The sequence below is a fragment of the Lissotriton helveticus genome, chromosome 12 (genome assembly GCF_964261635.1).
Source record: "Lissotriton helveticus chromosome 12, aLisHel1.1, whole genome shotgun sequence".
Classification (NCBI taxonomy): domain Eukaryota; kingdom Metazoa; phylum Chordata; class Amphibia; order Caudata; family Salamandridae; genus Lissotriton; species Lissotriton helveticus.
The window spans coordinates 731444829-731458238 of NC_136073.1; the positions used below are offsets into that span (position 1 = coordinate 731444829).

The 13410-nt window shown below is 42.0% G+C and overlaps 1 long non-coding RNA gene across 4 annotated transcripts in view; it reads right to left on the bottom strand.

The window, feature by feature from the left end:
* Nucleotides 1–13410, bottom strand: part of LOC144799131 (uncharacterized) — a 510047-nt gene that overhangs the window by 326468 nt on the left and 170169 nt on the right. The window lies entirely within an intron of this gene.

The window sequence follows — 13410 nt, forward strand, 5'->3', positions numbered from 1 at the left end:
TGCTGAAGCATAGCTGGGTCTTCATAATTCGTCGTCTTGTTGTTGAGTCGCTCTAAAAAGGCATGGGCGGAATAAGCCATAACGAGCATTCAAAGAGCGAAGGGTAGGACTCATATCCAGAAATTCCTTGCGACGATCTGCAGTACTCTTGGCGTAATCCTCTGCAAAGAAGAGGTTGGAACCATTCCAATTGATTTTTCCATTTGCTTGGCAGCTTGAAGAACCTTGAGTAGATTGGTATACTCCAAAAAGTACAAAATAACCCCTCTGGGTTTAACTGTCGAAGATGAGGAAGTAGAGATGCGAGAGGGTGGACCCAGGCGATGAGCACGTTGGATGTTTAAAGTTGGAGAATTTGGAAGACCAAGAAGAGTAGGCAAAAATGATTGAAAAAAGGATATGGAATTCGACCCTCCAAGTCCCTCTGCAAGTCCATAAATGCAAAAATTGTTGTGTCTATTTTGATTTTCTAAATTTTCCACCTGTTGCTTGAGGTTTTGAATCTCTCTGTGCATATTAGGAACTTGATAAGTAGGAGCTTGAACTGAAGAAATTTTTTTTTCAAGTTGATCCACTTTTTGCTCCGTATGTAATCAATTAACTTCAAGGCTTTGAAGGCGAGCATTAGTATCTGCCATGGAGGGTTTGAGTTAACTAATTTCCTCCATGTAGGGTTTGAGTGAACACATTTCTTCTAATAGACGCTCCATAGAAATAGAAGAAGCTGTTTTAGTAGGAGAAGGGGGATTTATTTTAACTTGTTTCCCTGTAGTAGAGGCAGACGCAGAAGGCAGTTTAGACATATTTTTGATGTTTGAACGAGAAGTATGAGGAGAGGAACACTTTATAGAAAGAGAGTCAGAGGCTGCATCTTCCAAATTCTCTTGCAAAACACTAAAGGGATTGACATCCTCTAAAGACATGTTGGTGGCTTTAACTTGTTGAGAGGAACTTCGATTATGGCGTGGTGTCGCCATCGAGAAGATGAAGGGAAAATACAAGAATGCAACAAGAGTCAAAAGTCCAAATAAGTATTGTAAGTAAGTATTCTGAGAGCAAGAAATTATGGTGCAGCAATATACTGTATGAAGAACAATTCCAGCTCAGCACGAAGAAACCAACTAGATCAATGAAGAAGAAGGACTAATCCAAAGTGGTAGCGTCCACGTCACCGGATTTCAAAATGGACAGACTGGTGAAGGAGCGAATTTGAGAAAGAGCAAAGCGTGTAAATTCTTTAAAAGCAGCCTTTATCATGAAAGCATTCGTATATAAACGATGTATATGCACTTACTCAAAGAGAGAATGTTGGCTCCAATGAAAGAAATAGGGATATTAATATGTTGGTGAGGTAAATCCCCACCTGAAAATGGCGGCAAAGGATTCTGAACTGTAAAAACGGAGAAACCCAGTCAGAAATAGAATAACACTGTGTCCAAACCTCATTGTAGGCAGAACAATCCACAAAGATACCGGTGCAGGGATGTGCAAGCCATAACCAGGAGGATTTGTGAAAGAATAGTAAGCAGCGTTTGCTAGGGCGATAGAGGCGACAGAATGGCGGTCGCGGCTCAGGTGCAATCATTCTATGCCGAGGAAGCAGAAAAAAGCATGTCGTTGCTCACCTCCGTCGGTAAAGAAGACACCAATGTTGACAGAAGGTTTTCCGGTTGTCAAAAATGCGTGTTTGGAGACCGCGTAGTCGTTGGGAGCATTCGGAAGCCTCCCGTCGCCACTACGTTCCTGCGGAGTTTCCCGGAACAGCGGCCATTTCCGTCGGCGCCGAGACCACACTCCCATTGTTGTCTCACCTCTAACAATGGGCTTCCTCCTCTTCACCGACGTCAGGTTACTTTCCTGGAAAGCATGTGCTTTCCGCATTAGTAGTACGATTATAGATTATTCACTTAGAAGTGTTGCACTGCCCTCAGCTAGTGGCCACTGGTATTTGCAGATCGGCAGAGAGTACTTGAGGTACATTGCACAAAGGAACATTTTATATAAACATTGCAGAGAAGTAGCAAACATGGACCAATTGCCCTTCAGCACCTTTTGTGCTGCTTACGGAATAACAAATGGTGCAAACAGATTTTGCTCCTGAAACTGCCCCAAAACTATTTTTGTAGCAAGGCCAAAACGTAGAATACAGATTTTGAAATAATTGTCTCGCTATGTGGCCAATTTAAGGCTTATTTATGACATATATGTTTAGGGAGGTTTGGGGGGCTCACACATGCGTTTATATTGGGGGGGGGGTTGCCAAAGATTGTAATAATATATGTTCAGTCGGATCACAGAAGTACGCCCCAATAAAGATCATTAATTAAAAAAGGAAGTGCCAACACTGTGACTGATTTTAAACTCAAATTCCCAAATACATCCGAACTAAACAAGATGTCTTGATATCTCAAGTATGAGTAGAATTAATCCTTTATTTTTGTAGCAAATGATTTTTTCTTAAAGTTTGGTAATGATTTCACCAACTTTACAAAATAAAGGATTAATTCTACTCTACTCATACTTGAGATATCAAGACATCTTGTTTAGTTCGGATGTATTTAGGAATTTGAGTTTAAAATCAGTCACAGTATTGGCACTTCCTTTGTTAATTATTGCTTGTGGCTAAGCCTTGCTGGTGGGAGCCCTGACCGAGTGGTGGTTTTTTGTGCCAATATAGATTAATGCATGCATAGCTGCCAAGGTTTCAGATTGCTATGTATGACATTTTCATAAAATCAGTGTAATTATGAGTTACATTTCAACCTCTATGAGTGACACTTTTTTGAAAGCAAAATCAAGCAGTAAAGATGAGGGAACCATATATAAATCAAGCAGTAAAGATGAGGGAAACATATATAAATATCAGAAATGACACCCATTTGAGCAACAAGAAACTCTAAGAAAATCTCAAACCTGCTGCAAATCACCAGAAATCTAAGAGAACTAACCTAGTGCCCTGGCAAATGGATCGTAGTTTTGGGAATATGCAATGTATCATTGGTACAGTCAGATGCTTTCAACAGGTATATTTAACCCCTCATCAGTGTGACATTACTGTGCAAGCCTTAATTTAATAATACCTTGTGTATGCTGCTGTACAGTAGCTAAGTCAGTCTGTCTCCAGTCACAACGCTGGTGGTGAGGAGATCTCAATGCAGAAGGGGTCCTAGTGGCACTGCTCAGCTAATGTGAGAGGCAGGCCTGCCCTAAACACCTGCTCAGCCTCTCCCGGACTCAGAGCACGTGTTAAAGGAGAGTTCTAGTGTTGTCAGGTGACAACAACAATTCCTAGGGGCCCGGGCTGGGGCACAGGCTGAGGGTGGCGGATATCATGTTCTATACATAAGCTACTAAGCACTTTTGCGAAGGCCCAGAGTGCCTTTCAAGTTCCACAGCATATTATGTCTATTTAGCAGTGTGTACAACTAAAGTTTCATACTATATTCATTAATTCTTTCAAACATACATATTTTAAAATTGTTACCACTTATTTATCGTAATTTGTACAACACTGTGTTTGGACGTGCTCGGAAAACAGCAGCATTTTATGCAGGAAAGCGGAGAAAAAAATATATAATCCGAAAACACACGGAGAAGTGAACAGCTGCTTTATAGTAGCCGCAAAGTGCACCACAATTGACATCGACCTTTGCAAACAGAGCTCTACGTCACCAATTATTCCGTCATGATTTACAAACCAGGAGGAAGACAGCCTTCCGTTTTTCGACAAAGCGCACTCACTACACAATTTCCATTGCTCCAGAGTGTCGATAAGATCACTTCAAGTGACTTCAAAATACACACCTCAAGCTATGGAACCCAACAACATGCATTTACGTAATGCCTTTCTGCCACGCTGCCCCAACACAAATTACACAAACAGCTGACTGTCCCTGCTCTGTGAGCACTGTCTTCCTGGCGGCCGCTGAATGAACCTTACCGTGAGTGTGACGGGCGACTCCCATAAGGTCCACTGGAGTCTCCCTCGGACGGGTTCAGCAATATTAAATTCACATTGGGCGGCAGCCACCAAATTAGTGACAGCTGACATATCTGCAGAAATGCGTGACAATGCATTTCAGTGCGGAGATGTGGAGCACCACACTCAAATGCGTTAGCATCACGCCTGATGCATGATACTTGGCAGGACTGATGCATGGTAGCAAAAAATCCTGCAATTCAGAGCATCCCATTATTGTTTCAAGTTCTCAAGAGTTATGGGTCAGATGTACGTAGCACTGGTCAAAAAATACTGGTCTCAATTTACAAGCACTATTTTTGCGACAAGTGTGATATTTTGCAAACTGACCTATGCACAATAGGTTGGTTTGCAAAAATACCAATTACAAGTGGGTCGCAATTCTACCTACCTCATGAACAGCCACGGCCCATGCAGGTAGGAGCATCCACTCATGAAATCCGCGCACTCCTCAACCAGGGCCAAACGGCAGCCCTCATCCTCCTGTACCTATCTGCAACCTTCGACACCGTCTCCATCGCACACTAACCACTAGACTCCACAACACCAGCACCGGAGGAAAGCCCTAGACAGGATGCGGTCAATCCTCACAGGCAGAACACAGAGAGTAAGATTGACGCCCTACCATTCAGACCTGAAGAGCCCAGAGGCAGAGTACCCCAAGGATCCCCCCTCAGCCCCACGCTGTTCAACATCTACAAGGTACCCATCTAAACCATTATCAAAAACCACAGGCTCAACACTGTCTCCTACGCCAATGACACCCAGCTCATCCTCTTCCTCACCAAAGAACCCATTATCACCAGGCACAACTTCCAAGAAAGGATGAAAGCCGTTGCAACCTGGATGAAGAACAACTGCCTGAAACTCAACTCAGAGAAAACAGAAGTTCTCATCCTCTGCTCCACCCTCTCAGCTTGGCACGCCACCTGGTGGCCCCCCATTCTCGGAAACCCATCCATCCCAACAGACCATGCAAGTAACCTCGGCATCATACTGGACTCATCGCTCACTATGAAACCCCAAGTTGCTCATACACGCGTACAAAAGGCCCTCCACAACATCGTACCACAATACCTCAACAACCGCCTCCCCTTCCACACCCCCAAGAGAAGCCTCCGCTCAGCCAACCTCGCCGTGGCCACCATCCCATGCTTCTACAGGAACAGAGAGGGTGGAAAGTCCTTCTCCTACCTCGCAGCCAAGACCTGGAATGACCTCCACCTCCGGCAAATCCCCTGGCTGCTACAGTTCAGGAAAGACCTCAAGACCTGGCTCTTCAGATGACCCCAATGGAACTGTACACATCCCACCCCTAGTGCCTTGAGACCCTAACAGGTGAGTAGTGTGCTTTACAAACCACTGATTGATTGATTGATTGATTGTAAGAGCGGTGGAGTCCGTTGGGGGGGCAGATTTTGACAAACGATGATGTGGGAAGATTAAATAAATAATACCTTTTCCCTCGTCGTCTGTCATGAATAGCAATGAGTCAGGTCTCAACTTGCCACCCACTAGAAATCTCGGCCATTGCCGGTGGACCTACAGACTACCATGTATGTGACTGTTTTTAAACAAAGCATTTTTTTTTAATGCAACCTGTTTCCCTATAAGGAAAACAGGATGTGTTTTTAATTTTTTTTTAAATATTATCAACATTTTTAAGAGTAAACAGTGGTCCCTGCGACCACTGCACACTCTTTGTAAAGTAGAAAGTGGTCACTTGCCCCCTAATAAAGGAGAGTGGTCCCTTGAGGACCCTTTCCGTTTGCAGATGCTTTACCACTATTTTTATGTAGTTGGTAAAGTACTATGGTTTGAGACTAGATTTTTGTTACAAAACATTATTACATACCTTCCAATTTGTTATGTGGAAGGGATACCCTAAACATGTCTGTTCCAAATACCAAGTCTGTATTTGGCACAAACCCAAATTGCAAATCGGTAACATATTACCAAATGATATTTTGAGTTCCATGCATAAAAAAAACCTATTTGTAGTTGCAAATAGCTGGATACTGTGAATCAGGCTGCTGGCATATACGAAAGGCCTCATATATCTCTCCCTTCGTACTTTCGAAATTCAGGCTGTGTATGAGCAATGCTGTGCTCAGTCTTCAACATGGATGCATGAAAGGGAGTAAGTAGGAAATGTAGGGAGTATGTAGTACTCTGACCTAAGCACCATCTGCCCATCATCCCTCACTGAGAATGAACTATCCATGACTCAAACAATGTTTTTGGAAAAATTCCTTGGTAAACATGACAACAATTTCCAAAAATGCAAGTAAATAAATATCTTGGTAAAGAACTGATTTGATGTTCTCCCCGAAATTCCTACAAATGAAACACACTGATTGATGAATGTGCTGATTATTTACCAGTATTGTCTATTATTCCGACATTTCCTTTTTCTCGGTACTTACCAATTGAGCTATCTCCACATTCTTCTAGCTGACACTACATCACCTAGCAAAATTTGAAGCAGGCTTCCTCCCACTCACACCGCCCATCCCCTCAGGCTCCTCATATAACTAGAGTGTGAGAAATTGGGTTGTTGGTTGAGGGGGGGGGGGGGGCTTCTCAAGCAACAGCCACAATCCTTACTGAGGGAACCACAAAGTCACACAATTAACATATGCATAACTCAGTGGTAGCTTGGCACAAAAGTAGTCAGGCTTAACTTAGAGGCTAGCATTGATGCAACACTCAAACAGTAATAAAGTGAAAAAACAGTACAAGAAAAATCCCACATTAATTTAGAACAAGCATTTGCAATGCAATCTGTCTCGCATTTGTAAAAGTTAGAGCTATTGGCATTGTACATGATGATGTTTTTTTCTTATGTTTTTTGTTTGCCTTGGAGTAAAATAACAGGTTTACCAGCTGACTTTGGAATTGGTGAACTAAGTTCTCAGATTGATTAACCGTCCTGTGCTTTATGTAAATTACCTTTCTTCTCCCTGTTAAAGGGCGACTATCACTGTTAATTAATAGATGTTGTTACTATTCAGCTCAGATGAACTCAATTCATCAGCCTCAGAAAGATGAAATGCTGAGACATTCCTATTGGGATTCAATCATGAAAATCACAAACTACGCCAGGTTTACTATATGATTCAATGTCAGTAGAGACCGCGTTTTCGATGATGTGCATTTAACACAACAGTGCCCGCAGGGAGTTGTATTCTTGCTTTAGTTCAACTGAACCAATGCATCCAAACATTTAAAAAAAATGAAATATCTAGAGCTGCCGATGTTGTGTCTTGGACAGTGGCGAGAACTGTTTTATATATAACACTGAGTTACAAAGACATGTATGCAGCAGATACAGTAACCCGCTGTGCTGCCTTATTGTGTTCAAGTGACTGCCCCGCAGAGCTGCTGCTGCTTTTTGCTCCACATAAGCCATTTATATTCGTTACTCATCTATTGCTGTCTGAAAACCACCTGGTCACCACCAGGCGCTCAGCAGTCAGTATGCCTCAGAACAGACTACCACAGCCTCATCAACATAGAGTAGCCGGATTGGTGTCACTACAACGCGGTTTTTTACATCGCATTCCGTTACATCGGAATTTTTACAACGCAGGATCCATTACATCGGATGCCATTACAACGCATGGCATTACATAGCATATGCTATTACAACGCATGGCATTACATCGTAAGTATAGGTAAGTATACCTTTTTTTTAAAAATGTAATTAAGTTAATTTAATTAATTTAATTTAATTAATTTAATTAAAATACATTTTAAAATAGTAATTAATTTAATTTAATAGATTTAAATCTATTTATTTAATTTAATTTTAATAAAAATTGTAATTAATTTTAATTAATTAATATAATGAAATTAATTTAATTTAAATATTTTTAAAATTGTAATTAAATTAAATTAATTAAAATAATGTATTTAATTTAATTAATTTGATTAAAAAATGTAATTAATATAATATAATTAATTTAATTTAATAAATATATTTTAATTAATTTATAAATGGTAAATATAATTTAATTAGCCCTAAGCACAAACCCAACCCTGAACCCTAAAACACCCCTGTACCCCAAAACCCAAACCCAACCCTAAAACCTAAAAATACCCCTGTACCCCAAAACCCAAACCCTGCCCTGAAACCTAAAAACACCCCTGTACCCCAAAACCCAAACCCTACCCTGAAACCTAAAAACACCCCTGTACCCCAAAACCCAAACACTACCCTGAAACCTAAAAACACCCCTGTACCCCAAAACCCAAACCCTACCCTGAAACCTAAAAACACCGCTGTACCCCAAAACCCAAACCCTGCCCTGAAACCTAAAAACACCCCTGTACCCCAAAACCCAAACCCTGCCCTGAAACCTAAAAACACCCCTGTACCCCAAAACCCAAACCCTGCCCTGAAACCTAAAAACACCCCTGTACCCCAAAACCCAAACCCTGCCCTGAAACCTAAAAACACCCCTGTACCCCAAAACCCAAACCCTACCCTGAAACCTAAAAACACCCCTGTATCCCAAAACCCAAACCCTACCCTGAAACCTAAAAACACCCCTGTACACCTGTACTTATTTTAAAAATTACTTTAATTAATATAATAAATAATAAATTAATAATATTAAAAAACATAAATAAATATATTTAATTATAATTAATATTAATAAAATTAAAAAAAATTAAATACTTACCTATACTTACGATGTAATGCCATGCGTTGTAATAGCATCTGCTATGTAATGCCATGCGTTGTAATGGCATCCGATGTAATGGATCCTGCGTTGTAAAAGTTCCGTTGTAAAAGCCTCCCGTTGTAAAAGTTGCGATGTAACGGTGCATCACCAGAGTAGCCACATGCACCCTCACTTACGCCACGGGGACAGGCCCAACCATGGTCGGTGTGAGGCTAAGTGGCATAATGATGCCTCCCATGCAATTCCATAAACTTTAATCTCTTTGTAGCTCTTTCTTTGAGAACACCCCATGTTTTGGCCTTCAAGACTCCACCAGGCCACTCGCTTCCTTTCTCAGCGCATTACACACAGCTGGACACTTCCCGGCCCGACATTGGTGCACCGGATCCTGAACGCACGCGCCGGTGTGTGCACTGTGATTCGTGTATTCCACGGCACACTTCAAAAGCAGGGCCACTGGAAGTATGCGATTGTGTGGCGATTTTTGCATAGTTATAAATTTGCAGTGTTTGCCACATCCCTCATCCTCTGCATAATCTGCAGAATTTGGCAAAAAAAATTGTTTATAGCTCAAACGATTCAAAAGTTACCAAAAAAGCAACGACACATGTAGCCAGACAGTGGACGGACTTTGCAAAGCTGGGCTGGTCACCTTTCTGTAGCTTATTACTACATTTGGGTCAGGGCACAAGTCCTATAAAAAGAAGTGGGGGGACTGACCAAGATGCAGGCAGTATGCAAGTGACATCATGACGCGTGCCGTCACAGCACATGACGTAACGACACGTGAGATCTCACATGGCATCACAGGAAGTGGCCTCACTGGAAGACTCTGCATTAGGATGAGTAGCGCTATAAAATAAATAAAATAGCGCTATTTATATTGTTATTTGTGTAAATACTGGGACAAACATCCCATCTGCCATTCTTACAGTACGTGCACTTATATACAGGGACTGAAAAAAGTTAAAAGCATGCATCTCTGAAGTGTCTGTGAAGAGATAACACACTGTGTGCTTTTGTTTCCTCTCCTGTGCATTTGCATTTAAGGAGAGGTTCCAGGCCGCCTCCCATCTGATAATCGATCAACAGGTGGCCTGATGGCTCTTTAACTTCTTCCTTAATCTGTGGCACAGCTGAGGGTGTTAAAAAAAGCCCTCTAACTGCCTGCACGTTGCTGCTGAGAATGAAAAGCAGACAACGTGCTGGAGCTGCTGAACATGTCCTGGTCTCTGAAAATGACACCGGGACAAGTTCAACTCATTTCTGTGGGGCCCAACTCCTTGGCAGGGGGGACGGCGTCCACTCTGTGAAAATAGTGGGTGGATGCCGTGTACCCGAATGTACCACCCCCCCGACTCGTGCGCTGATTTGGGTGTTAAACGGATGCTAAAGAGGTGCAACTAATGCCCAGAGTCAACAAGTGTATAATTGACAAAACAATGAAGTAATACTATAAAAACATGTACTGCACAGTTAGCATTTTCTTGCCGCATAATTTACTCAACCCTGCCACATAATTCGGTACTCCGCTGCTCATCATGCCAGTGCCCTGAACCAAAAGCCGTGTAGAATACGTTGTTTTGCAGAACCCTGAAACCCAAACCATACCGCCATCTGACATTCATTCTCAATTCACACTTTAGCAGAATGAACTTCACTTATGGAAGGGCGAGATTTTGATCGATACCTTATCACTATTGATCTAAACCCCGATCTGGTCGACTGAACCTTTGTTGCCTGTCATTGAAGGAAGAAAGTGCCTCTCTCCCCAAGTTAGTTCACCCAATAAAGGACCCCGCTCCAAAAGATCACAAACAACTTCTAGCTTTCAAAAGTTTATTGTAAGGATAGGATAAGCTGCAAATACAGACATCTCAGAATGAGATTCACGAGATACACAGGTCCAACTACATACATGTGCTCTCTGAAAGCCCTCAGACGAGCAACGGAAATTACCAATACAAGTTCTAAGAATAATAAAGCTATCAGCATTGACGCATATCTCTCCTTCATTTAAGTTGGAGGAAAACACACAGGTTAGGCTGTCCCTACCCTGCTCTAGATGGTATCCCTACTTAACCAAATCCCAACCTAACAAAGGTGTCAGCAGTGAATGACCCCAAGGGAAGTCACTCACTCTAAGTCTCTTGGTGAAAACCTATAGTTCTCCAGTCATGACCCCTCTCTGCCTACCCATCCGCTCTCTAAAGGGTCCTCAGGTATCTGCTCTAACTCCACCCAGGGGTGCTGTCCCTAATACAAAACAGTCAACAACATTTGAGACGCCCCTCATGAGACGCCCCTCACGTGGTGTAGCTTCTGGCTTTTTCCATGCTGCTTTGTATTGGGCCTCATACGTTGGAGTTGACCTTGCTTCTCAGACTCTTCTCCGGCCCGCTGATACCCCTTAAAACATTCCGGAACCCTCCTCCATGTCTGGGCCGTCTACTGAACAGACCTCTATTCATATTATTTATAATCGGATCCTCCCTTTCTCTTGCAGACAGACATCTGCAGCCAAGAACCCAACTCTCATAGACTTCCAAAAAGGTTTCGCAACATTTCTCGGCCCAGACATGTACGTGTAAATCAATGTTAAAACATTTCAGGCCTACAACATTTCTCATAATGATTATAGCATTCAACTTCTTCATTAATTAAAGCATGTTAATACTCTTATTCTATTATTCAGTAAACACATCTATAAATCATGGCCCATTAATGCAATGACCAAAACATTATTTCAATCTATGTCGTGAAAAGAAACACCTTCTAGCTCTGGCCCTGAGGCCTACCACATTCTGCGTTTAACCACATGCCATCTTACATTTTAAACAGCTACACGACATGGATTCAGGAATAATCACATCTAATAAAATCATATAGTGTCAAACATTTCTGTATTAGTTCCACTTCTACTTAAATCTCTACATTAGCTATACATTCAGAATATAATTGCAGATACTACTAGCACTCATGGCATTTCTCCTCATGATTTGTGCTTACTACAGGTAAGTGTGATGCACTCATACATTTAGGTCAGTTTGCGCTCTCTCAGTTCCCCCCTTTGATGACCTCTCGGGGTCATCACTAACATTTAAACTGCAGTTATTGCTGGCATAACTTGTCTCTGCGCTTCCAGAGCCCTCAGACTCCTGTACTGATTATCTTGTATGGCAGCCAATCTCTGCAGCTGCTCTCTTTGGGCCCTTTCTGACCTTCTTGCTCTGTACCATTTGAATACCCTCACCAATCCCCACAATATAATCCCACAGATCAATATTATGATGATAGGTTTTAGTATATACCACACAAAGCTTTTGCCTAAGGCGGAAATCCACCCTCCAACTTCACTCATTCCGTGGCCCACCTTTTCCCAGACATTTTCTCTACTCAAGTCTTCGATCTCCTTGTGAATATCAGTTATGTTCCTAATAACTTTCTCAAGGGGCTTCGAATTGTCTGGAATGTAAGTACAACATTCCTGGACCTTCAAAGCCTTACAGACTCCGCCCTCTTTTGCTAGTAGGACATCTAACGCAAGACGGTTCTGAAGAACCATAGCCCTTATCGATTGCATCTCTCCCTCTACCAGCATTAAGGACTGAGCAGTGCTGGCAGACAACCTGTCGACGACTGTTGCCAGTCGTCTAATTTTAACATCATTAAGGATTACTCCCAAAAGAGGGAACATAGCTCCAAAGACATCTCCAACCATTTCTGCATCTCCTATATCTCTCCTTCCCCTCGATGATGTCTTGCCCTCGATGATCACTAAGTCTTGTGCATGATATATTTTGGGGAAGACAATTGCTAGGTAACATGATCCATACCAGTTGTCAGGTAGTCTCACGTAGGCATTTCTTCCACATACAAAATACACATTTGGAATCACTTGCATTCCCTTCAGGAAATCTTTAGTATAGTACTCTATATTGAAAGCATGTTCACAGCTGACTTCTCCCACGTATACATTTTCATAATACGTTTTGGCTCGGTGAAGACATAGCTTTCCTCTCTGCGTCTTATCTAAAGCTATTGGACCACTACTACCCTTTCTCTTGTGTGCCTTCTCTTCCTCGGTCCAATCTGTTTTCCATTGTCCTGATTTTTTCAAAATCTTTTGTCTCCTGTAACGATCATCCACTTGCCCTATGAACTTCTTCTCGACTTCTGACACCTTGCATGTCAGGTTATTTCTACGGGCATGTGAAGTATCTAAGGTAATCCAAGGAATGAAGAACTTAGCCAATCTGTCTTCACTCTTCCAGTAGTCCCATTTGTTCATCTGCTTATAATTTGGGACTTCTGGCAACACTGAATCATAGTTGGAGAAATAGTATTCAAAACTATCTCTCTCATAAAATATACTAAGCAATAAGCTACATGTAATGCCATATGTCAGCGGGAGGTGATGATATCTAATGCCTTCATCTACAGACGCCGGCAACTGCATGCAGACGTAACAGTCCTTAACCTCCATGGCATCCACGTATTCATATAAGAGTTTAGCATAAGCATTTGACCTAAAGTCTCCTTGGGACTCATCTACGTGTAACCTACGGGCTTCTGCAGCTAATAACGCTTTCTTTTGAGTGTTTTCCCTTTTCTCACCAGCAACAGTGGGTGTAAGCGTTTCTACAGATTTCACATCAGTTACCTTCGCCTCTTCCTCATGTCCCTTTACATAAGAAATTGTTACCACTAAAGCTATTAATATTATCACTCCTACTATTA